We start from the raw sequence: 24,761 nt of genomic DNA on the forward strand, positions 1-24,761 counted from the left end.
AGTAATTGTGTTCTTTAGTTCTAAGTGGTTGTTCATTATGATTTCTATATCATTCTTGATGTCGTCTCCAAGCTCCTTAAACATTCTTAATCATCAGTGTTCTGAACTCTGTCTCTGATAGGTTGGTTACCTCTGTTTCATTTGGTTCCATTTCTGGAGGTTTCTTCTGTTCTTTTATTTGGGACATGTTTCTTTGTTTCCCCATTCTGGCTGACTCTGTGTTTGCTTCGATGTATTAGGTAGATCCCCTAGAGTTCTTAGTTCTTGCTGGGTTATCTTATGTAGTATGTGTCCTTTATATTTGACTTGCACTGCTTCGTTCTTCTCCTCTGAGTGTGCTCCAAAGGTGACTATTGTGTTGTGTATATTGTCCTGTTAAAGAAGATCTTTAATTGCTTTTCACTTGTGAGTAGGTTGGGTTAACTCCTCAGCTGACTAGTTGGGAGACTTGGCTCTGTCCACCGCAGGGTGTTCTGCTGCGTGAGGGTTGACCACTTAAATGTGGTTTGGCCTCTATGGGCTCTTGGGCCTGTAGAGAATTCCCTCTGGGTGTGTGACTTGTAGGTCAAACCCGGTAGTACTCTGGTTTGGTCTGGAGTTGGCCTCTGGGTGTGTTGAATCTTGTGCCTCTTAACCTGGGCCCTGGTAGGGCAATTTCAGAACAAAGCAAATCACCAAACACAACAAGAACAACAACAAAGAAAATATCAAATACATTCACATGTAAAAACAACTGACAACCCCCACTTAACACAGGTAAAGATATGAAAGATATAAAGACAAAACAAAACAAAGCAAAAAACAAGCAGGGCCAGTCTTGGCATAAGTCCATGAAGTAATCTCCAGGTTGTCCTCTGCTGTACCAAAGAGTCCTTTGTGTAATGCAGGCAGAGCCGGTCACCTGGTGCCCAGAGTGAGGTTGGGACTGCAGATTTAGATGCATGAGGCTGAGGGGTCTGGATGATAGTTTCTACAAAGTCAGTGCAGTTTCTGCCCTTGCCTGCACCTATGCACACTGAGAGTAGTACCACCAGCCCTGTGTCCTGTTCTCCTGAGTCTTAGGGCTCTTCTTCCGTGTGTGTGTGTGTGTGTGTGTGTGTGTGTGTGTGGCAGGTGGGAGATTTCTGAGCTGCTGAAAGCCCAGAGCTGCATCTGCCACCTACTGCTGATCTCTGGGAGTGCTTCCGCAGTTGTAATTCCCCTGCCCTAGGTAGGCCAGAAAGGGTGGGGGCTGGGGATGGAGGGGTCTTCTCTCTCCCAGCCCAGCTGTGTCACACTCTCCCCGCAGGCCAGAAAAGGTGATGGCTGGAGGTGAAGGAGTCTCTTTTCTCCTAGCCCTGCAAAAATCACACTCTTCCCAGCCTCTTCCCTGGGTCAGAGCTGCAAGCCGGTCTTCCCAGAGCTTGAGCACTAAGGCTCCTCTGTAATCTGACACTACTCCTCAGGTCAGGGGCCAGTTTCAGTCTCTGGAAGGGTAGGGGTAGGATTGGAAGAGTTGGGGGAGGGGCCCAGGTATGGAGTTTGTGTCCTTGTCTGGCCTAGGGCCCAACTGGAGGTCTCAGCTGAGTTTAATGCCTCAAATGCTGGATGTGCTGCCCCCTCGGCGGGAGAGATCAGCTGTGGGACACAGGAAAGAGCCCACCTCCTGGCTTTTGTGTTCTCTTTTCCGTCCTGGGATCCCCTGCGTCTCTGCAGCTGCGGATGCCGGCCACGTTTTCACCACTGCAGTTGCGGACCGTGTTTCTACAGCGCTGATAGGGGCCGCGTTTCCACAGCCTAGGTGCGGACCGTGTTTCCACCGCCCCAGATGAGGGTTGCGTTTCCACCGTCGCAGATGTGTGCCGGGTCTCCACTCTGCTCCCTTCCCGCTTCCCCTGCTCGCCCAATTTGCCCACCTTCAAGTAATTCTTGCCCGAGTCTCTTAGCTGTTCTGTGTGATGAGCAGAGAGTCCTTTGATGGGTTATAGATGTCCCATTTGTGATACGATCCGGAGGAGAACTCAAAAAGTGCGCCCGCTGCCGCCATTCCTATGACCTGGACCTGTAATTTTTTTTTAAATTGAAGTTTATTGGGATGACAATGGTTAGTAAAGTTACATAGGTTTCAAGTTTACAATTCTGTAATCCGTCATCTATATATCATTTTGTGTTCACCACCCAGAGTCAGTTACCCTTCTGTAATTTTCTGATTTTATGTTGTCCTTGTTTAGTTTTCTATTGGGGTAATGTTGGACTTGTGGAATGAATCAGGAATCTGTCCTTCCTCTTCAACTTTTGGAAGAGTTTAGAAAAGGTAGATACTAAATCTTCTTTTAATATTTGGTAGAATTCACCAGTGAAGCCATCTGGTCCTGGTCTTTTTTTTTTTTCTTTTTCTTTTTCTTTTTAATGCATTGCCCTCAGGTAGGTTTTTGGCCAGGAGACTTTTTTTTTTTTCTTTTTTTGAATTTCACACACCTCCCCATCCCTGTCCTCCTTGGCAACTCTCAGCTTTTTCTGTATATGTATTTTTCTGTGTCTGTTTCATTTAATTTTTTTTTAGATTCCACCTGTAAGTGAAATCAAGGTATTTGTGTTGCTCTGTCTGATTTACTTAACTTACCATAATACCCTCTGGGTCCATCCCATGTTGTTGCAAATGGCAAGATTTTATTCTTTTTTATGGCTTGGTATAATATTGTTCCATTGTGTGTGTGTGTGTGTGTGTGTGTGTGTGTGTGTGTGACAGACAGAGAGAGAGAGAGAGAGAGAGAGAGAGAGAGAGAGAGAGATCTTCTTTATTCATCTATCAATGGGCACCTAGGTTGCTTCCATATCATGCCTATTGTAAATAATGCTGCAATGAACATAGTGCTGGATATGTCTTTTTGAATTAATGTTGTTTTCTTTGGATAAATACCCAGAAGTGTAATTGCTGGGTCTTATGGCAGCTCTATATTTTTTGAGGAATCTCTACTGTTTTCCATTGTGACTACACCAGTTTACATTCCCACCAACAGTTGTATAAGGGTTCTCTTCTCTCCATATACTCTCAGCACTGGTGATTTGTTGAATTATTTTGCTGAGCCATTTTGACATATGTGAGGTGATATGCCATTGCGGTTTTGATTTGCATTTCTTTTTTTTAAATTAAATTTATTGGGGTGACAATTGTTAGTAAAATTACATAGATTTCAGGTGTACAATTCTGTATTACATCATCTATAAATCCCATTGTGTGTTCATCACCCAGAGTCAGTTCTCCTTCCATCACCATGATTTGCATTTCTTTGATGTTTAATGATGTCGAGCATCTTTTCATAGGTCTGTTCCTATCAGTATGTCTTCTTTGGAGAAATGTCTATTCAGGTTTTCTGCCCATTTTTTAATTTTTTTTTGATGTTGTCAGAATTGCTTATATATTTTGGATATTATCCCCCTATCGGATGTGACATTTGCAAATACCGTCTCATTCAGTAGGTTCTCTTTTCGTTTTGTTGACGGTTTTTTTTCCTTTGCTGTTCAAAACTTCTTACTTTAATGTAGTCCCATTTATTTTGTTCTTATTTTGCCCTTGCTTTAGGAGACATGTCCAAAAAGATATTGCTAATACAAATGCACAGTTTACCGCTTATGTTTTCTTCTAGGAATATTATGGTTTCAGGTCTTATATTTAAGTCTTTAATTCATTTTTAGTTTATTTTTCTACATGGTATAAGTGGTTCAATATCAGTTATTTTTGCATGTATGTATACAGTTTCTCAGCACCACTTATCGAAGAGACTGTCTTTACTCCATTGTATACCTTTGCCTCCTTTTGTGGGGAGCTTTTTGATTACTGTTTCAGTTTCCTTACTAGTGATTGGTCTGGTGAGATTTTCTATTTCTTTATGATTAAATCTTGGAAGGTTGTATGATTTTAAGAATGCATCCATTTCCTCTATATTTTCTAGTTGGTTGGCATTTAGCCATTTTATAGCAGCCTCTTATGATCCTTTGTATATCTGTGGTATCCGTTGTAACTTTGCTTTTGTTTCTGATTTTATTTATTTGAGTCTTCTCTATTTTTTCTTAGTGAGCATAGCTAAAGGTGTGTCAATTTTATCTTTTCAAAGATCCACCTTTTAGTTTCATTGATATTTTGTATTGTCTTTTTAGTTTATATTTTATTTATGCTTTGATTTTTATTATTTCCTGTCTTCTACTGACTTTGGACATTCTTCTACTGATTTTGGGCATTGTTTGTTCTAATTTTTCTAGTTCCTATTAGTGTAAAGTTAGATTGAGATATTTTTATTTCTTGAGGTAAGGCCATATTGCTGAAAACTTCCCCCTTCATACCGCTTTGCTGTACTGTATAGATTTGGTATGCTGTAATTTCATTTTCATTTGTCTCCATGTATTTTTTAATTCTTTCTTTGATTTCCTCATTGGCTCACTAGTTGTTCCGTAGTATGTTGGTTAATCTCCACATATTTGTGAGTTTTCTAGTTTTCTTTTTCTAGTTGATTTCTAGTTTTGTACCATTGCAGTCACAAAAGATGTTTGATATGAGTTCAGTCATCTTGTATTTATTGAAGCTTGTTTTGTGTCTCAATATAAGGTGTGCCCTTAAGAATGGTCCATGTGCATTTGAGAAGAATGTATTCTGTTACTTTTGGATGGAGCGTCCTGTATAAAGTCCACCTGGTCTAATGTGTAATTTAAGGCTGCTGTTTGCTTGTTGAATTTCTGTTTTGATTATCTGTTCATTGATGTAACTGGGGTACTAAATTCTCCTATTATGTTGCTGTCAGTTTCTTTAGGTCTTTTAATATTTTGCTGCTCCTATGTTGAGTGCATATGCATTGATAAATGTTATGTCTTCTTGATGGATTGCCCCCTTTTCAAATTAATACAATGTCCATCTCTGTCTCTTGTTGCTTCTTTCGGTTTGAAATCTGTTTTGTCTGATATAAGTATTGGCACATCACTTTCTGTTGGCTACCATTTGCTTGAAGTGTCATCTTCAATCCCTTTATTTTGAGCCTGTGTTTGTAGAGCTGAGATGAGTCTCCTGGAGGCTACATGTCTCTGCTCTAGATTTTCGTTTTGTGGTTACCATGTGGTTTGTATAAAATACCTCATAGATAAAATTGTCCTTTTTCTGCTGATAGTGTCTTATCTCCATTTCCTATATAGGTTCCATCTACCCCCACACACACACACACACACATCTCCTTCTATGGTTTTGGTTGTCAGAAATTATCACTCTATGAGTTCATTACCAAATTGAAATAATTATAGTTATATTTAATGTTTTCGTCCCTTTAACCTTTATGACAAACTTACTAGTCTGAAATAGTTTTCAGTTTTCTGATTCTATCACACTACTCAAAATCACATTCATTATTTTCCTCCACTACAACTCTTTCTTTGCTTTCATTTTGTTCTCCACTTTCAGCACCTTATTTTCACTTCTTTACTTTCAGTTCTTCCTCTGTGGATGTCCCTCTGTTCGGGAAGGCAGGGTTGGGTGGGAGCTAGGAACGATCATTCCAGAGGGTAAACTTTACTTTTCCTATGGAAGTTAAAATGACCTGTGAGGATTAGGGGAGTAATGGATGCTCCCTCGCAATGATCCCTTTTATTATCATTTGAGGTCAACTCATGACCCTTACTTCCCCCTTCTAACATACAGTTCCTGGGGTCCTACTAATCCTTTCTTTGCCCTGCATGCATAAACCAGGCACTTTGTCCCTTTGGAGTATGCCCTTTACATACTCAGGGTGTGTCTCAGCCTCTATTTTTGCCCTCTGTATGCCCTGCAGGCCTACTACCAGATCAAAACTCTTGATGGAACCTAAAAGGAATCCCATTGACAAGAGGCTACTTGGCTGTGTGTCCTTTCATTATGATTCAGCTTGTGTCTCCTTATCACTGCTTGTGTATGTTACCACCCAGTGAAGCACCCCTAAACTAGATGCAGGATAACATTGACAGTAGCATGGTGGATGGTAGGTACATTGTGCTTCTCTCTTTTCCTTTCCCTTTGTATTCTAAGCAGACCCAGTGTTCTGAGGATCCCCTTTCTAATTCTGCTCTTTGGTCATGGGAGAGGCACAGGTGTAGAAGAAGGCAGTAGTGAGGTTCTACTCTTTCCCTTCATTGACCAGTGGAAGAGATCACTCTCATTCTCCAAAAAATGATCCAGATGTTATTTTTCAATGACACAATATTGTGAACTCACATCTTGCACAATATCTCATGGCTTTCCATTCCTTGTAGTTCTTCTCCTTATTGAAATACTTGAGGTCCAAAATGAGCCAGTCAGAGCCTCTTCAAAGTTGTGCCCTGCTTCCTCTTGTTCTCATTTCAATTGTGTGAGTGGAACAATATAGATTTCAGTGTGTACATACAAGCTGTTTCCATTTCCACATACCCAGACACGCTCACACTGGTGGGTGCTCATAGGACCAAGTGCTTGAGCACCTCCCCCACCACACACACGTCGATACACAAGGCCACACACATAAGCAGTCAATAACCAGACACACATATTCACAGATACCACACTCGCCATGACACACTTTCTCACATGTGCTGTCACACACACACACACACACACACACACACACACACACACTCACACTGTGTGTGTATGGTAGGCACACACAGTGTGTGTGTGATAGACACATCAGGCATTGTGTCTATCAGTGTCTAAATGTGTCTATCAGTATCTACTGATAGACACATTCCCTGATGAGCTCTCAAAAGGGGACACGCACAGCCATTCTTGTTTCATGAGCTGGTTGGTCATTTGTTAGTTAACAAGTCACCCCAAGCAGCCAGTGTGAATCTGGAGTTTCCCTTGTATACCCAGATAAATGGAAACTCCAAAATGGAGGAGAGCCCGTGCCAATCTTCCATAGACTCATGGCCCTGTGTGGGGCTCTATGACTCACTGATGATTGGATGTCTTGCCCAGGCTCCTGTGTGAGAGCAAGGCAAGCTTGCCCAGAATAAGTGCTTTTGTGAGTGCTTGGTACCTATCCCTTATATGAGAACTTTCTGAATGTAGCCCTGTTGCTGCTGGTTGGGCCAGCCATTTCTGGCTGCTTTGAGGGGCCAGCCCAAGGTGGTGACTTCAATCTGAAGTTCTAGGCCTTGGGAGGACGTGCAGTCCTGTAAAAATAAAAATGTGCTTGCAAGCCAGCCTGGTGGCCATTACCACATCCAGGAGGGGTGCTATGATTTAAACCCTCACTCAGAGTCACCAAGGCAGGTTTTTATGTCCTTAACCTTTTACTTCTTCAAGAGCAGTAGCCAGGAAAAATGTGTTTAGCTGAAAGGAGGGAAAGGCCTCTGGGATGTCCAACCTCCTGGTCATGGTCATTTTGTCCTGCATATTGTTGGTGGACATGGGTCCTGGTGGTGGCTGGTTTCTTTCTTTTTCTCTTGTCTTCATTCAATGATTTCATACTTCCTCTTTTTTCTTTACCTTGGAAAGGACAGAGTACCAAGGCCTGAGGGGGAAGATGGGGTAACAGTTTAGTTGGCATTTGTGAAGTCATACTGTTACAAGCGGAAATCGTTTTTGTCAAAGGGAATTACCAGGGCTCAAGTGCAGGGGAACACCCAGGAGAAGGAGGGGCGGTATGTGGATAGTACTGAGGGTGCACCTGGACAACTGGCTCCTGGCTGTCGCTTCACCTGTGTGCTCAATCCAAGATTGGACCCTGCCTCTACAGCTGGGGAAGGTACTCAGAAACTCCAGGGGCAGCCTGACATGGCGGCTGCTGGGAGTTGCCTGGGTCTGCCAAGTGTACATGGCCCCACCTCTGGAAACTCTAAGTGCCTCAGCTTCCAGTGAGGAAAGGGGCCTCCTGTCCCCAGCGTGGCCCCAGACAGGGCACCCTGGTACTCCCATCAAAGGACACCAGAGGAAATGTTCCTTGTCTCTACAGTCAGTGGTGTGTGGCTACTCCTGAGCACACCCCAAAATAGCTGGCAGGGAAGCTGCATCCCCTGGGATGTTTGGTTGTGGCGCTGCCTACTAGGTCTCCGGGTCTCTGGAGCTCCTGCTGCCACACTGTGTCCCCACTGGCAGACACACTGCCCTCTAGGCCTCTGACCCTTGCTCTGGGAAACCCTGGCTTCAGCAGAGCCCAGACAGTCCAACACATCCTTGCTGACCCCTGTTCCTAGCAGAAGGCTGCTGCCTGGGGTTTTCAGATACGGTTGCCACTGGGTGGCACTGTGACTCCAGAAATGGCAGTCACCCTTTTCCCTTTCCCCACCAAGCCTTCCTTTCCCTTTTGTTGTCAGACACAGAGATGGGGGTGCAGGGTGGGGAAATACCATCTTCATTGTCTCATCCACAGAGCACCTATGTCCCATTCAACTGGGTTGCTCACCACCTTAGCGACTTTGGGGAAAACCTGAAAGAGCACCTAGACTTTTCTTGACTCTGTTCATGCTGTAGTTCACTGTGAACATAGACAACCCTTAAGAAATCCCACCAGTGGGCTTGCAGATTCTTCTTTAAATTCTCTTAGTCTCCTCCTGACCTCTTGCTTGTCTGCACTGCACTTGTTCCTAAGCAGCAAACTCTTTTCTGAAGTAGCACTCTTCAGTGGTCCAAAGATTGGGTCAGGGGCAGCCAGGTCCCACAGGGGTCCATAAGTTGTTCACACATCCCGCAGAATGGGGTCATGCCAAGTGTCATAGGCTCTGGATGCCACCAGCTACCTTCCGTCCATGGAAACCTAGGGACTCATTGTTTGCCCATGAGTGGGCCTTTTCCAGAATGGGATGGGATAAACACGTGGGTCTCCAGGAAGGCCAGTTGGCATCTCATATGCAGATTGGACTCTGGCTCCACAGCTGGTTAGATTACTCAGAATCCCTAGGGGCAGCCTCGTGTGGCCTGAGACTGAGGAATTCAGATGTCCCATTTTCTGAACTTCTAAAACCTTTGCTTCCAATGACAATAGGAGCCCCTGACTACAGTGTTGCTTCAGGCAGGGCTTGAAAGAAAAGTTACAGAAACCATTCTGTGCTTTGTGAATTGGTTATCTGTTAACAGATATGCCCAAACATCAGGTGTGAACCTATATTTTTCATTGGTAAATCTGATAAATAAATACCGAAAATGTACTGGATTGATCATAGAAAGCCATCCATGCATACCGTTCTACACCAGTAGTGTGTTGTTATGTCTTCTTCAATATATCTCTGTTTCCTGTGAATTTATACTTAGTGACGTTTTGTTTTATAAGCTAGTTTGTTACATTGATATTGATGTTTGCTTCTTAACCTACCTATGTAGATTTAGAATATTCACCTTTGAAAACTTAGGATCTGAACAGCGACTTTAGCAATATGTAGAACTTCAAAGTTCTAATGGTTGCCTGATTCACAAAACAAAAACAGTAAATATAAAACACAAACCAATAAAGATAGGTCTGTTAAAGTTCTGGTCTGCAATGACAAAGCCATAGACACTCTGGAGCTAAATGGCCATGTAGAAAAGTACAGAAATCATTTTACCTTCATCCCCTAGTCCAGAGCTGTTTGGTGCCAAGAATTATCCCTTCAGGTATTTCACCTCTTGTGGAAAATGGAAACAGGATGATCTCAGCAAAGCTAGTCACCACTGTGTGGTTCTATAGCTTGTGCTACCTAGTATTCCCCCACAGCCTTCACCAATACCGATTCCAGCTGAAGGAGCTACCTAGAGTCCTCACTGCTTCTGTACTTCTTAGGCCTTGGTTCTGTCACTATGGTGAGACTTGCCTGCAGGAGGTCTGAGTCACTGCTGGTTGCTGTTTTTCAGGATGAGCATACCCGCAGTGCCTTGCCATCTACCGGGAGTGGAGGTGTTACTGTGCTGTGCTCTGTACTCTGGGTCCTAAGTCTTGCCTTTGACTTGTCTACAGCAGGCTTGTCTGGAGCTGCTCTGTGCCTTACCCTCTGGGTCCTTTGCAGCATCTTTGATTCATCTTAACGGGCTCATCTACTGCTACTCTGTGCCCTACCCTGTGGGTCTTAAGTTGTGGTTTTGATTCTCTGTCACTGGCCACACTACTGCTGCTCTTTGCCCCTTTCCATAGGTCCTAAGTTGTTGCTTTGACCTGCCATTACTAGCTGTTGCTCTGTTGCATCCTGCTCCTGAGGCAGAGTTGTAGATATGACTTACCATCACTAGGGCCATGCTGCTGCTGTCCTGTGTCTCACTCCTGGCTCCTAAGTCAGGACTTTGAGCCCTTATCACCAAGTCCTACAACTACAGCTGGTTCTCTGCATCCTGCGCCTTGGTTTCAGATATAGTACTTTGTGACCTGCCATCTCTAGGACATCCTGCCACTGTACCCCATTCCCTGGGTCCAGGTCACTGCTGTGCTCTGTCATCCCTAATCCCTCAATGCTGCTGCATCCTGATTCCCTTCCCGACAGAGCACTAGTCACTGTGCTGAGCCTCAGAAACTCAGACCCAGTTCTGTGGGTGATCTACACATACCCCCAAATCAGCAGCACTGCAAAACCAATTGCTCCTGTACCTCAGACTTCAGACACCATGGTAGTTCCACATGCCTCTGCGCCCCCAAACCCAGTTTTGTTGTCACTCTTGAGTGCCAACACAGCAGACCTGGCACCAAGATGGATTCCCTCACCGGTTCAGAAGGAGAACAGAAAGACCGCAGTAGCCTTTGCCACTGAGGAACCCAATTGCTTTACCCACCACTCAACACAGACACAAACAGGAGCCCCACAAACTTGGTCACTCAGGACGACAAAGTCTCTCTTGATGTTGACCTCAACTGATGGAACTGCATGGAGAATGCACTGCTGCATCCAGATTCAGACATGTTGCAGCCCACTTGATTTACATCCTGTAGCCACCTTCAGGTGAAATCTATCCCCACTGAAGGCAGATTGAAAGAGATAGAAGAGGTGACTGCTCACTGAAATGTGCAGACATTAATACAAATGCACCAGAAATACGTGATTGATGGATAGGCAGAAAATTAAGTAAAACATGACATTACCAAAAACTACAACAATCTTGCAGTAACTGACCCCCCCAAAATGGATATCTGTGCATTCCCTGTAAAATAATTAAAAATAATTATTATAAGTAAACTCAGTAACTCAAGAGAACACGGATAGATAGACAACTCAGTGAACTCACAAAAACAATGCATAAACAAAATGAAAAGTTCACAATAGATACAGACATTCTAAAAAAAAAAAAAAGGAACGAAACAGAAATTTTGGATATGGAATATACAATGAACAAAAAGAAATGGATAGAGAGCTTCAGTAGCAGCCTTGGCCAACCAGAAGAAAGAGTCTGTAAACTCTTAGGCATATCTCTTGACATTATCCTGTCAGAGGAGGGAAAAAAGAAACGGAATGGGAGTCCCAGTCCAAAGGTTCAAGGAATAAAATGAGCAATTGCAGTTCCTCTGGAATGGCTTCTCCATCGCCATTTTAAAATGGCTCAATTCTTGTAATTTTCCACATTTTCGTCTTCTGTTCAAAATGTTTCTTTGAAGGAATCTCTGATCAACTATTGGAAAGCAGTGCTGGTCACTAAAATTGATCATTCATTGCCATGAATGCTCATTCCTGGTATGCACTGTCTACCCCCATCAACAGGAAGGATAATTCCTAGTATGTCATGTCCCATGTAGGAGGGAAAGTGGTTTCCTTGGGACCTTTAGGGCACATGTGAGCAAAAAGAAGACCAAAACAAAGAAAGGCTTGTTGTCAAATATAATGAAATAAAGTTTACTGAACTTCAGCATAGCTATTCAAATTATTTTCTATCTTGCCTTTTAATTGGACATTGGAAGTCTTGTAAGTATTAGAGATCAATTCAAAGAATTGGGCTACTGGTATTCATGTGGAGTTCTTGTAGCACGGAAAAAGGCAGTAGAAGCAGTTTAATAACAACAATTATTCTTAAAATTATAAACAGGATGCTAATTCCATATTGTAGTATAGTTCTAAACCATGTGGCTATACCTGAAGATAACCAACTACACAGGTCAAAAGAAAACAATAGGCAGTAAGCTCCTTGACATTGGACTTCATGATGATTTTTTGGATTTGACACACACACAAAAGACAATAGCAAAAATAAACAAGTGGGACTACATCAAACTAAAAAAGCTTCTACACAGCAAAGGAAACCAGTAAAATGAAAGACAGCATACTGAATGGGAGAAAATATTTCAAATCATATATATGATAAGGGGTTAATATCCAAAATATATGAAGAACTCATGCAACTCAGTAGCAAAACGAACAAAAAACCCGATTGAAAATGGGCAGAGGATCTGAACAGACTTTTTTTTCAAAGAAGACATACTGTAAGCCAACATTTATAAAAAGTGATTAACGTCACTAAATATTAGGGAAATACAAATCAAAACCACAATTGAATTCCAAGATTGAATCATAAGGAAATATAAAATTTGAACAAAGCAATTAACTACAGAGGATATTAAATCGGTAATCAAAAGCCTCCCCACAAACAAAAGTCCAGGACCAGATGACTTCATTGGTAAATTCTGAACATGAAAAAATGAATTAATATGAATCTTTCCTAAAATTTTCCATAAAATGTAAGAAAATGGAATACTTCCAACTCATTTTATGAGGCCAGGATCTTCCTGATACCAAAACTGTACAAGGGAACCACAAGAAAATAAAATTGTAGGTCAATATCCCTGATGAATATAATGCAAAAATCCCAAACAAATACTAGGAATCTGAATTAAGCAATACATTAAAAAGGATCATACACCATGATCAATTGGGATTGATTCTAGGAAGCAAGGATGGTTCAACATTCACAAATCAATCAATGTGATAAAATATGAAAAAAGTGAATGATGAAAATAATATGATCATCTCAGTGAATGCAGAAAAGCATTTGAAAAAATTCAGCATTTTTTTCATGAGGAAAATGCTCAACAAAATGGGTATAGAGGGAATGTACCACAACATAATTAAAGCCATATATGACAAGTCTACAGCTGACAATCATACTCAACAATGAGAAGCTGAAAACTTGTAAGATCAGTAACAAGACAAGGATGCCCACTCTTCATCAATTTTATTCCAGATAATGGAAGTTCTAGCCAGAGCAATTAGATAAGAAAAAGCAATAAAATTCATCTAAGTTGGAAAAAAAGAAGTAGAACTGTCACTAGCTGCAGATGACATGATACTATATATAGAAAACTAAATACATCACACAAAATATACCTTAGAATTAATATATGTATTCAGTAAAGTTACATGATACAAAATCAATGTACAAAATAGCTGTTGCCTTTCTATACACTGATAATGAAGGATCAGAAAGAGAAATTAAGAAAGCAATCCATTTACAATTTAATGAAGTAGGTGAAACACTTGTGCATTGAAAACTTTAAGACATTGATGAACAAAGAAGACACAAATAAATGGAAAGATATTCCATGCTCACGGACTGCAAGAATTGATATTGTTAAAATGTCCATACTACCCAAAGTGATCTACAGATTGAATACAATTCTTATCAATATTCCAGTGGCATTTTTTGCAGGAATAGTACAAAGAAGGCTAAAATTTGTATGGAATCAAAGAACACCCAGAATAGCCAAAGCAGTCTTGAGAAAAAAGAACAAAATTGGAGGCATTATGCCTCCTGATTTCAAACTATCTATATTGGTATAGTAATCAAAACAATGTTATTGGCATAAAAACAGACACATAGATAAATGCAACAGAATAGAGACCTCCCAGAATAAGCCCACACATGTATGGTCAATTAATCTAGGACAAAGGAGCCAAGAATTTAAAATGGGGAAAGAAAAGTCTCTTGAATAAATGGTATTTGGAAAACTGGACAGCCACATGCAAAAAAATAAAATTGCACCACTTACATCATACACAAAAAATAATGAAACATAGGTTAAACATTTGAGTATATGACTGAAACCATAAAAATCCTAGAAGAAAATATAGGAGGTAAGGTCCTTGACATTGGTCTTGGCAATTATTTGTTTTTTGGCTCCAACTCCAAAGACAAAGGGAACAAAAACAAAAATGAACAAGTAAGACTACATCAAACAAAGCTTCACAGCAAGGAAACCAGCAATAAAATGAAAGGCAAACTAAATGGGACAAAATATTTGCAAATCAGTTACCTGATAAGGGATAAATATTCACAATATATCAAGAACTCATATAACTCATTAGCAAATAAACAGTGTCTTTAAAAAAGTGGCCTAGGAATTGAATAGACATTTTTCCAAGAACATATACAGATGGCTATGAGATGCATGAAACAGAGCTCAACATCACTAATCATCAGGGATATGCAAATTAAAACCACAATGAGATATTACCTTACATCTGTTAGACTGGCTAGTATAAAAAGGATAAGAAACAAGTGTGTAAATGTGCAGAGTCGGGAACCATGGAGCACTGTTGCTGGGAACACACATTGGTGCTGCCACTATGGAAAACAATATAGAGGTTCCTCAGAAAATTAAAATTAGAACTACCATATAATACATCAATTCACTTCTGAGTATTTATTTGTAGAAAACAAAAACTCAAAGTGATATTTGCAGTCCCGTGTTCACTGCAGCATTATTTACAATAGCCAAGATAGGGAAACAACCTAAGTGTCCATTGCTAGTTAAATGGATAAAACAGATATTTGATGCACACACACAATGGAATAATATTCAACTATAAAAAAATGAAATTTTGCTGTTTGCAACAACATTGATGGACTTTGAGGGCATTATGCTAAGTGAAGTAAGACAGAAAGACAAATATCTTATTATCTCCCTTATATGTGGAGTCTGAATATAAAAAACAAAGCAAATCAAAACTAGAGAGAACTGATTGGTGGTTGCCAGAGGTGTGGCATGGTCGGTGTAAAATGAGTGATATCCAAAGTCATAAACTTACAAATATAATACTAATAAGCCATGCCATGTAATATACAACATGGTGAATATAGTTAATAACACTTTATTGCATATTTGAGTATTGCTATTACTTCAGATCTTAAAAATCTTTATCACCAGGAAAAAAAGAAACATCATAACTATCCTGTTTCCCCGAAAATAAGACCTAACCAGACAGTCAGGTCTAATGCATCTTTTGGAGCAGAAATTAATATGAAACCTGGTCTTATAGTAACATAAGACCGGGTCTTAATATAAGACTCGGTCTTGCAGTAAAATAAGACCGGGTCTTATATTAATTTTTGCTCCAAAAAACACATTAGAGCTGATTGTCTGGCTAGGTCTTATCTCGGGGAAACACGATATGTGTGGTGATGAATGTTAAGTAGACTTTTGTGTCATTCATTTTCCCATATACAACTATCGAGTCATGTTGTATACTGGAAACTAACGTAAATGTTATATGTTGATTATATCTCAATTTAAAAAATGAAATAATTAAAAATTGTGATAACATAAAATGTTGGGTGGGGGCAAAGAAATCTGGAGACATTCTAGATACACTTGGAGTTAAGTGGTTATTAGCTTGTCATAGACTGTTATAAGGTATAGTATAAAAGCCTTACAGTAACCAGAAAGTTAAAAACTATAGTAGATTAAAAGACAAAGAAAAAAGAATAAAACAATACTCTTACAAAAATCATCAATTCTCAAAGGAGACAGTAAGAGATGTGAAAAAGAACAAAGGAACTGCAAAAGAAAATTTTAAAATGACAAAATTAAGTCCTTAGCTATCGTTAATTACTCTAAATGTATAAAGTTTAAATTCTTTAATCAAGGCATTGCATGCCTGAATAGGTAAAAAAAAAAAAAAAGTGACAATTATATGCTGCTTAAAAGAGACTCCCTTAAGATTTAAGGAAACACATAGACTTATAGTGAAGGTATAGGAAAGTAATTCCATGGAAATGGACACCAACAGAGAGCAGGGGTACCTATACATATGAGGTTGGACAGTTAAGTTCGTGAACTCATCCTAGAAAAAGTGCTACATACCTCATTGCTGAATATCATGACGGTCACCTTCAAAGTACTCCCCTTGGGAAGCTATGCATTGATGCCAGTGCCCAGTCCACCCTTCAAAGCAATTTTGGAACTTCCTGGAATGGCCATCAGAGCTGTCATCGTATTATGCTTGATGTCCTGAATGTCATCAAAATGTCTTCCTTTCAATGAAATATTTCCTTTATCTTTGGGTAAAGAAAGAAATCATTAGGGGCCAGATCCAGTGAGTAGGGAGGGTGTTCAATACAGTTATTTGTTTACTGGCTAAAAACTTCCTCATAGACAGTGCCCTGTGAGCTGGTGCATTGTCGTATGCAAGAGCCATGAATTGTTGGTGAAAAGTTCAGGTCATCTAACTTTTCCACACAGCCTTTTTTCAGCACTTCCAAATAGTAAGCTTGGTTAACTGTCCAGTTTTTACAAATTCATAATGAATAATCCCTCTGCTATCAAAGAAAAGGTTAGCACCATCATTGCAACAAGTTTGCGAACTTAATTGTCTGACCTCGTATATCAGATAAAGTGCAATTTCAGTCAAAAGCTGTGAAAACAGACAAATGTCAGTATATAATAAAGGATCATTTCATCAAGAGGTTATAACAATTATAACTACATATTAACTCTATGGGTAGCACCTAAACATATTAAGCAATTATTAACAGATTAGAAGGCAAAACTGGACAGCAGTGCAATAATTGTAGGGTACTTCAGTACCCTACTTTCAAAAATAGATAGATCATCCAGGCAGAAAATAAATACAAAAAATAATGGACTTGGAATACACTTTAGATAAAATGGACCTAACGGACACATAGAGAACATTCCATCCAACAGCAGTAGTATGCACGTTCTTCTCAAGCACACATGGAACTTTCTTCAGGATAGATCAAATTAAGTTTTAACAAATTTTAAAAGACTGAAATCATACCAGGTATCTTTCTGGAATATAATATTATGAAATTAGAAAACAAGGACAGGAAGAAAGCAGGAAAATTTAACAATATGTGGAAATTAACACACTCTTGAAAAAAACCCAATGGGTAAAAGAACAAATCAAAAGGGAAATAAAAAAAATCTTGAGACCCCCATTCCCCTAAATGGAAACACAACATACTAAAACTTATAGGATGCACCAATAGCAGTTCTGAGAGGAACATTTATAGGGATAAAAGTCCACATAAAGGAAAAAAGATTTCAAGCAAACTAACCTTACATCTTAAGGAACAAGCAACAGAAAAACTAAGGCCCAAATAAAATGAACATTTGAAGGAGGAAGCTCATCAAAATAGAGGCGTGAGGTGAGCCTCTGTAAAGTTCCCCTGGAATTTACAACTAATCGAAATACAGTAACTTCACAAAGGACTCCCTGCACAGCAGACAGGCAAGACGAAGACGCCCACTACTGAATTCACCTAAAGGTGCGTGAATCACGCGAGAGGGGGAGGAGGGAAGGGAGAACTGCGGTGACGGAGCCACGTGGGCGCAGGACACAGACGTAGCTCAGTGCTCCGAGCTCGCTGCATCACGAAACTACCGCAGCTGCGGGAGAGAGAAGAACTCGGACTGCTAGGGCTCCGCTTATGGTCCACAGGGCTGAGGGGGCAGCAACTAACATGGCTGAACCCAACACTCACAGCAGAGACCTCAGAGAAAAGACTGAGGGAAGAAGGCTGAAAACGGTGATTTAAGCCCGCACTGCCAAGCAGAGAACGGAAGCCTTAGGCACTGAGACTAGCCGCCCCCTCTCTACCCTCCCACAGCTCACCCCGCCCCCACCTGCCCGGTGCTAGAAGCAGAACAGTAGCAGTGTCAGATCAAAAGAACAGAATATTTGCTGTTCCGAGAACTGTGGACTGCAGACACAGATTCGCAGCCCAACTAGTTCCGGCAAAGGGGAGGGAGCTGTGGAAGCAGGACCGGCTGTGGTGGTAGATGCCGCCGTTGCTCTGGGCCACCTCTCACAAGTCACCCCACCCCTGGCCCCACCTACCTGGGCGGATCCCTGCAGGAGGAAACAGAACTGCTGAAACACACAGGCTCTGAATCTGGTGCAGGAACAGCTTTGGAACTTCGAAAGCTCTCCGCATACCCACTGGGACACTGGGCCCTGTGACCCAGGTGAACTATTAACAGAGGAGAAGCCTGTCTCCTAGGGAATTCCCCCATTGTGTGAGAAGCTGGAATACTGCAGAGAAAACATAGCACGACCGTGTGAGAGAGAAATAAAAGGCTGCAGTTGGAGAGAAAATAAAAAATTCTACCAACAAGTACTGGAAAACAGAAGAAAGACCTCTTCCTATCAACCTATTGCAGAAGACACTCCTTTAGATGTCTAGGAAGAGAAATAGTAAGTCAGTAATTGCCATGAATAACCAAGGCAACAAGACAGCTCAGAAAGAAAGTGAAAAGTCTCCAGAAAAAGAACTTAAAGATATGGAAATATGTGACTTAAATGACAGAGAATTCAAGATTGCAGTTCTGAAAAAACTCAACGAGATGCAAGAAAACACAGAAAGGCAGTTTAATGAACTCAGAAACACAATCAAAGAACAACATGAGCATTTTACGAAAGAGATTGAAATTTCTAAAAAGAACCAAATAGAATTTCTGGAGATTAAGAACTCAATAGAAGAAATTAAGAATGAAATAACCAGCTTAGGTAGTAGAGTTGACCAGATGGAGGAAAGAATCAGTGACATCGAAGATAGAAACCTGGAAATGACACAGATGGAAGAAGAAAGAGACTTGAGACTTAAAAGAAATGAAAGAACTCTACAAGAACTTGCTGACTCCATCAGAAAGAGCAATATAACAATAATGGGCAAACCAGAAGGAGAAGAAAGAGAGAAGGAACAGAGAATATATTCAAACAAATTGTCGATGAGAACTTCCCAAACTTGTGGACAGAACTGGATCCTCGAATCCAAGAAGCAAATAGAACACCTAATTACCTCAATCCCAACAGGCCTTCTCCAAGGCACATTGTATTGAAGCTATCTAAAATCAACGACAAAGAAAGAATCCTCAAGGCAGCCAGGGAAAAGAAGATGGTAACCTACAAAGGAAAGCCCATTAGATTATCATCAGATTTTTCAGCAGAAACTCTACAAGCCAGGAGGGAGTGGAACCAAATATTCAAACTATTGAAAGAGAGAAATTATGAGCCAAGAATAATATATCCAGCAAAGATATCCTTTAGATATGAAGGAGGAATAAAGACCTTTCCAGACATACAGAAGCTGAGGGAATTTTCTAATACACGACCTGCACTACAAGAAATACTAAAGGAGGCTATTCGACCACCATCAACAGGGACAATTTGTGGCAACCAAAACATAAAAAGGGGGAGAGTAAAGGCCTGAACCAGAATATGGGAATGGAGAAAGTAAGCGTGCTGAAGAAAATGGAATACTCTAAATATCAAACTTTCTTTTACATAAACTTAAGGGTAACCACTCAAAAAAAATCCAGAACTGAAATATATACTGTAATAAAAGAAGAAACAGAGGGAAACATCATAGAATACCACCACACAGAAATAATAGACAACAACAAAAAGGCAAAGAAACAATGGAGACACAGCCTTACCAGAAAACTAAAGATAGAATGACAGGAAATCCTCACATATCAATAATCACCCTAAATGTAAATGGACTGAACTCACCAATAAAAAGGCACAGAGTAGCAGATTGGATCAAAAAACTAAACCCAACCATATGCTGTCTCCAAGAGACACATCTCAGCTACAAGGACAAGCATAGACTCAAAGTGAAAGGGTGGAAATTGACACTCCAAGCAAATGGTACCCAGAGAAAATCAGGTGTAGCCATAATGATATCAGATGAAACAGACTTCAGGGTGAAAAAGATAACAAGAGACAAAGATGGACATTTCATAATGGTAAAGGGGACTGTACAACAAGAAGACATAACAGTCATCAATATTTATGCCCCCAATCAGGGAGCACCGAAATACACCAAGCAACTACTAACAGAACTAAAGGGAGAAATTGACCAAAACACAATTATACTAGGGGACTTAAATACATCATTGACAGCTATGGATAGATCATTCAAACAGAAAATAAATAACAAATAGCAGCCTTAAATGACACATTAGGTGAAATGGACATAACTGACATTTATAGAGCACTTCATCCTAAAACATCAGACTATACATTCTTTTCTAGTGTACATAGAACACTCTCAAGGATAGACCATATATTGGGACATAAAATCAGCCTCAGCAAATTTAAGAAGACTGAAATCATACCAAGCATATTCTCTGATCATAAGGCTTTGAAACTGGATATCAACTGCAAAACGAAAGCAGGAAAAAACACAAATACATGGAGAGTAAACAACATACTTTTAAAGAACGACTGGGTCAAAGAAGAAATTAGAGGAGAGATCAAAAGATACATAGAAACAAATGACAATGAAAATACATCCTACCAAAATTTTTGGGATGCAGCGAAAGCAGTTTTAAGAGGAAAATTTATATAATTACAGGCCTATCTCAAGAAACAAGAAAAATCCCAAATAAATAACCTCATGTTACACCTTAAAGAACTAGAAAAAGAAGAACAAGTGAAACCCAAGGTCAGCAGAAGAAAGGAAATAACAAAAATCAGAGCAGAACTAAATGAAATAGAGAACAAAAAGACAATAGAAAAAATTAATGTGACAAAGAGCTGGTTCATTGAAAAGATTAACAAAATAGACAAACCCTTGGCTAGACTCACTAAGATAAAAAGAGAGAAGACACTAATTAACAAAATCAGAAATGAAAAAGGGAAGTTATCACGGACACCACAGAAATACAAAGGATCATCCAAGAATACTATGAAGGACTATATGCCACCAAATTCAATAACCTAGAAGAAATGGACAAGTTCTTAGAAACATATAGCCTTCCAAGGCTGAACCATGAAGAACTGGAAAATCTAAACAGACCAATCACCAGTAACGAAATTGAATCAGTCATCCAAAACCTTCCCAAAAGCAAAAGTCCGGGACCAGATGGCTTCACTAGTGAATTCTACCAAACCTTCAAAGAGGATCTAATACCAATCCTGCTCAAACTCTTCCAAAAAATTGAAGAAGAGACAGTACTCCCTGACTCCTTTTATGAGGCCAACATTACCCTGATACCAAAACCTGGTAAGGACAACACAAAAAAGGAAAACTACAGACCAATATTTCTGATGAATACAGATGCAAAATCCTAAACAAAATTCTAGCAAATCGAATACAACAATGTATTAAAAAGATTATTCATCACGACCAAGTGGGGTTCATCCCCGGGGCACAAGAATGGTTCAACATCCACAAATCCATCAATGTGATACATCACATAGACAAAATAAAGGACAAAAATCATATGATTATATCAATTGATGCAGAAAAAGCATTTGACAAGATACAACATCCATTTATGATTAAAACACTTAATAAAATAGGTATAGAAGGAAAATACCTTAACATAATAAAGGCCATATATGACAAACCCTCAGCTAATCTCATAATTAATGGTGAAAAACTGAAGCCCTTTGCTCTACGTTCAGGAACACGACAGGGCTGTCCCCTATCACCTCTGCTTTTCAACATAGTGTTGGAAGTCCTTGCCAGAGCAATCAGGCAAGAGAAAGAAATAAAAGGCACCAAATTGGGAATGAAGAAGTTAAATTATCACTCTTTGCAGATGACATGATGCTATATATAGAAAACCCTAAAGACTCCACCAAAAAGCTATTAGAAACAATCAACGAATACAGTAAAGTTGCTGGCTACAAAATCAACGTACAAAAGTCCATTGCATTCCTATATACTAACAATGAAATCTCAGAAAAAGAAATACAAAAAACAATTCCTTTTGCAATTGCAGCAAAAAGAATAAAATACCTAGGAATAAACTTAACCAAGGATGTGAAAGACCTATATGCTGAAAACTATAAGACATTTTTGAAAGAAATTGAAGAAGACACAAAGAAATGGAAAGACATTCCGTGCTCATGGATTGGAAGAATCAACATAGTTAAAATGGCCATATTACCCAAAGCAATATACAGATTTAATGCAATCCCCATCAAAATCCCAATGGCATTTTTTAAAAGAAATAGAACAAAAAATCATCAGATTTGTTTGGAACCACTAAAGACCCCGAATAGCCAAAGCAATCTTAAGAATAAAGAACAATACTGGAGGTATCACACTCCCTGACTTTAGCTTGTACTACAGGGCTACAATAATCAAAACAGCATGGTATTGGCAGAAAAACAGACACATAGACCAATGGAATAGAATTGAGAACCCAGAAATAAAACCACATAAATATGGACAGATAATTTTTGACAAAGAAGCTAAAACATACAATGGAAAAGACAGCCTCTTCAATAAATGGTGCTGGGAGAATTGGATAGCCACGTGCAAAAGAATGAAACTGGACTGCTATCTGTCACCATGTACCAAAATTAATTCAAAATGGATCAAAGACTTAAGCATAAGACCTGACACAATAAACTGCATAGAAGAAAACATAGGTACTAAACTTATGGACCTTGGGTTCAAAGAGCATTTTATGAATTTGACTCCAAAGGCAATGGAAGTAAAAGCTAAAATAAATGAATGGGACTATATGAAACTTAAAAGCTTCTGCACAGCAAAAGAAACCATCGACAAAATAAAGAGGCAACCAACTGAATGGGAGAAGATTTTTGCAAACAGTGCCTCCGATAAGGGGCTAATATCCAAAATATACAAGGAACTCATGCAACTCAACAACAAAAAACAAACAACCCAATTGAAAAATGGGCAGAGGACCTGAAGAGACATTTCTCCAAAGAGGACATACAAATGGCAAATAGACATATGAAAAAATGCTCAACATCACTAATCATCAGAGAAATGCAAATCAAAACCACAATGAGATATCACCTCACCCCAGTCAGAATGGCTATCATCAACAAGACAAATAGTAACAAGTGTTGGAGAGGCTGTGGAGAAAAAGGAACCCTCATACACTGTTGGTGGGAATGCAGACTGGTGCAGCCGTTATGGAAGGCAGTGTGGAGGTTCCTCAAAAAATTACGAATAGAATTACCATATGACCCAGCAATCCCTCTCCTGGGTATCTACCCAAAAAATCTGAAAACATTTATACATAAAGACACGTGTGCTCCAATGTTCATTGCAGCTTTGTTTACAGTGGCCAAGACATGGAAACAACCAAAATGTCCTTCGATAGATGAATGGATAAAGAAGTTGTGGTATATATACACAATGGAATACTATTCGGTGGTAAGAAAAGATGATATAGGAACATTTGTGACAACATGGATGGATCTTGAGAGTATAATGCTAAGCGAAATAAGTCAGACAGAAAAAGCAGAGAACCATATGATTTCACTGATATGTGGTATATAAACCAAAAACAACAAAAGAACAAGACAAACAAATGAGAAACAAAAACTCATAGACACTGACAAAAGTTTAGTGGTTACCAGAGGGTAAGGGGGTAGGGGGCGGGAGATGAGGGTAAGGGGATCAAATATATGGTGATGGAAGGAGAACTGACTCTGGGTGGTGAACACACAGTGGGATTTATAGATGATGTAATACAGAATTGTACACCTGAAAACTAATTTTACTAACAATTGTCACTGCAATAATTTTAAAAAAATAAAAATGAAAATAAAATATTTGAGCACAAACAGATGAATTATAGAATGGAAGTTTAGCAGAAAAGATTTACTAACGTAAGAGCTGTTTTTATTGAAAAAAGATAATCTTGATGTTTAGCTAGACTAAGACATAAAGAGAATAGCCAAATAAAATTATAAATGAAATTGGAGGCATTACAACTGTTAAAATAGAAATGGAGACAGTCATAAGAGACTGGTGTGAACAATAATATGCCAACAAATTCTATAACGTTATAAATGGGTGAATTAGTAGAAACATACAACTTACGAAGAATGAATCCTTAACGGAAATGTGAACAGACCAATAATGAATAAAAAGATTGAATCAAAATAAAAACCTCCCAACAAGAATAACCCCAGGACCTGATACCTCAATAGTAGTTTCTACCAAACTTTTAAAAAGAATTAATACCAGTACTTCTGAAACTCATCCAAAAATTTAAAGAGGGCCAAACACTGCCAAAGTCATTTGATGAGTTCTCCGTTATCCTAATACTAGAGCTATTACAAGGAACTACAGGAGATGAAAATTATGGGCAAATATTCCAGAATAACATAGGTACAAAAGTCCTCGATATAATACTAACAAAATTTATTCAATAACACATGAAAAGGATCATACACCATGCTTAAAGTGGGATTTATCCCTAAGATGCAAGGGTACTTCAACATAAAAAGATAGCAAATGTAGTGAAGCACATTAGCAGAATGAAAGAGAAAAATCATGATGATCTCAGTAGATGCAGAAAAAAGCATTTGAAAAATGCAACATCCTTTCATGAAAAAAATTCCAAAAAATTCCAAATAGGAGTGTACCTCAACATAATAAACATATATGACAAGCTCACAGCTAATATTACTCTTAATGGTGCAAAGTCTTTACATTCAAGAACAAGACAAGGATGATCACTATCACCACATCTGTTTAGCATACTATTAGAATTCCTAGCCACAACAATTAGGAAAGAAAGAAATCGAAGGAATCCAAATAAAAAAGGAGGAAGTAAAATTATCTTTGTTAGGAGATGACATAGTCTTACATATAGGACATCCTA

At 39.5% G+C, this 24,761-nt stretch overlaps 1 protein-coding gene and 1 long non-coding RNA gene across 3 annotated transcripts in view; one reads left to right on the plus strand and one right to left on the minus strand.

Annotated features, from left to right (window-relative positions):
- Positions 1 to 24,761, minus strand: part of LOC109438890 (BTB/POZ domain-containing protein KCTD12) — a 118,300-nt gene that overhangs the window by 38,020 nt on the left and 55,519 nt on the right. Inside the window, exon 2 of one of the 2 annotated variants that reach the window (XM_074324297.1) lies at positions 15,996 to 16,189. The exons of the other annotated variant lie outside the window; for it this stretch is intronic. The gene's annotated coding sequence lies outside the window, so the exon portion shown is untranslated. The remainder of the gene's footprint in view (positions 1 to 15,995; positions 16,190 to 24,761) is intronic. 2 annotated transcript variants of the gene reach the window in all.
- LOC109438893 (negative regulator of P-body association) overlaps positions 1 to 24,761 on the plus strand; it is a 47,895-nt gene that overhangs the window by 15,740 nt on the left and 7,394 nt on the right. The gene's annotated exons all lie outside the window — the stretch shown is intronic.

Source organism: Rhinolophus sinicus, chromosome X (genome assembly GCF_036562045.2).
Source record: "Rhinolophus sinicus isolate RSC01 chromosome X, ASM3656204v1, whole genome shotgun sequence".
Classification (NCBI taxonomy): Eukaryota; Metazoa; Chordata; class Mammalia; order Chiroptera; family Rhinolophidae; genus Rhinolophus; species Rhinolophus sinicus.